The sequence below is a fragment of the Schistocerca piceifrons genome, unplaced genomic scaffold (assembly GCF_021461385.2).
Source record: "Schistocerca piceifrons isolate TAMUIC-IGC-003096 unplaced genomic scaffold, iqSchPice1.1 HiC_scaffold_152, whole genome shotgun sequence".
Lineage (NCBI taxonomy): Eukaryota > Metazoa > Arthropoda > Insecta > Orthoptera > Acrididae > Schistocerca > Schistocerca piceifrons.
Window position 1 is genome coordinate 7,501 of NW_025727369.1, and position 2,500 is coordinate 10,000.

The following is a 2,500-nucleotide window of genomic DNA, read 5'->3' on the forward strand; positions in this document are numbered from 1 at the left end:
GCGGGCGTGGTCTGCTCTCGCCGTTGGTCGGCCTCGTGCTGGCCGGCGGTGCAGGATGCGCGCGCCTGCGCGGCGTTCGCGCCCCGGTGCTTCAACCTGCGTGCAGGATCCGAGCTCGGTCCCGTGCCTTGGCCTCCCACGGATCTTCCTTGCTGCGAGGCCGCGTCCGCCTTAGCGTGCTCCTCCGGGGGCGCGCGGGTGCGCGGATTCTCTTCGGCCGCCATTCAACGATCAACTCAGAACTGGCACGGACTGGGGGAATCCGACTGTCTAATTAAAACAAAGCATTGCGATGGCCCTAGCGGGTGTTGACGCAATGTGATTTCTGCCCAGTGCTCTGAATGTCAACGTGAAGAAATTCAAGCAAGCGCGGGTAAACGGCGGGAGTAACTATGACTCTCTTATTGGCTTTTCGAAGTGCGGTCTTGATGTAGTCGTGCTGCTGCTGCGAGGTGCCTTCCTTGGGTTATAGTTACAGGGAGAGTGATGCGCAATACATGGGCCTAGCCCTCTTAGCCTCTCCTCTCCTGCGGTCTTCTCCCCTTCTCGTGGGCCCGCTGATTTTCGCAGAGTGGAAGACCGCACCAGGGGCTTGGGGGGGTTACCAGCCCCCCCTCGCACTATCCCTTTTTTAGTTGGGGGCAGTAATCAGAGAATAAGTGGTGGCCCTTCCGCTGAAGGTGCCACCCCAACTCCCCCAGCACCTAGCCGGCCAACCGGCCGTGCCGAAAATCTTGTAACTTTTGCAGCTGAATACACCTGTAGTGAGTGCCACCGCAGCTTCACCACCAAGAACGGTCTCGGGGTCCATCGCCGCCGCCAACACCTTGCGGCCGCCAACGCGGAGATCGTCACGGAGAGGCATCGCGCGAGGTGGACGGAGGAAGAAGTCCTGTCGCTCGCCAAGGCAGAGGCCGAACTGTTCCTCGAGAGGGACGCCCGGTTCTTCTTTGTAAATCAAGAACTCATCAGGATGTTCCCCGACCGAACGCTTGAGGCAATCAAGTGCCGACGGCGGCAAGCTGCCCACAAGCAGCTTGTCCGCCAATTCATGGAGGCGCTTGAGATCGGTCGGGGGGAAGAGCCGGCGTCCCGCCGGGGAGCAGCGAGCCCGCTGCCTGACGCGGGCGAGGCCGCTGCGCCGCCCGTCGACGCAGCCGAGGACTTCGCGGCCGACACCACCGGGCCGCCGCCGGAGGGGCCGACTGACGCCGCCATCTGGGAGCATCTGGCGGGGCTACCCGCTTCCGCCCAGCGTTTCTCTGCCCTGGATCGTGTCATAGGTCTGGGGCGGGGCACGCCGCCCGATGTCATCCTGGGCATGCTCCCGGATGCCCTTGCGTCGGTCGGGTCCAGAGGGGAGAGATCGATCACCAGGACACAGCGGCCGCGCCAACCATCGAAGCGGCCGCCTGCCGCGCCGCCGACGCAGAAGCGCAAGCGGCGCCGCTGGGAGTACGCGAGAACGCAGGATGCCTTCCGACGGTCGCGTGCACGTTGCGTGCGCGGCCTCTTGGATGGCACCCTGCTCCAGCCGCCACCTGCCATCCCTGGTCTGCTGGACTTCTGGGCGGACCTCTTCACCAAGAAGCCCATCTCCACCGCGGGCTTCATTCGTGACCGCCTCCTCCCGCACTCAGAGCCTGTCGCTCTCGAGTGCATATGGGGGCCGGTCACACATGAGGAGGTCGCCGCCGCGTTGCCGCCCAGGGGATCAGCAGCCGGGCCGGACGGCCTTACCCCAGCGGAGTTGCGGCGCCTGCCGCACGAAGTCCTGGTGAAAGTGATGAATCTCTTCCTTCTGGCCCGCGCCCTTCCGGAACGCCTGCTTCGCGCGCGGACGTCCCTTCTCCCGAAAACGGCTGCACCAACATCCCCCGCTGACTTTCGCCCCATTACGGTCTGCTCGGTGTTGGCGCGGACCTTTCACAAGGTTCTCGCGTCACGCCTGATGCGCGCATGTGCTGTGGACGAACGTCAGCGGGCATTCATCCCTCGGGATGGGATGTTGGAAAATACCTTCATCTTGGACACTGCTCTCACCGACGCAGTTCGCTCCTGCCGCTCTGTCTTTGTGGCATCGATCGACGTATCTAAGGCATTCGATTCGGTAGATCATGCTGCCCTTCGCCCCGTGCTGAAGGCGCATGGCCTGCCGGATTGCTTTGTCGAGTATGTCGAGCGGTGCTACGAGGGCAGCACGACAGTGATAGCGGACGGCGCCGGCGTGGGCGTGTCTGTGCAGCCAGCACGGGGCGTTCGCCAGGGCGATCCCCTCTCCCCCCTCCTGTTCAACTTTGCGGTGGACTACGTTTTAGGCCAACTGCCCTCCCACATCGGAGCTCGGATCCTCGGTCGCAGAGTCAACGCTGCGGCCTTTGCAGATGACGTCTTGCTGTTTGCAGCGACCCCGAGGGGCTTGCAGTCCCTCATCGACGCAGCTACCGCAGCCCTCGCCCACCTGGGGCTGCAGATCAACGCCCGGAAGTGTTTCACCCTC

The 2,500-nt window shown here is 63.8% G+C and overlaps 1 pseudogene; it reads left to right on the forward strand.

The window, feature by feature from the left end:
• Window positions 1–2,500, forward strand: part of LOC124734569 — a 7,922-nt pseudogene that overhangs the window by 2,478 nt on the left and 2,944 nt on the right.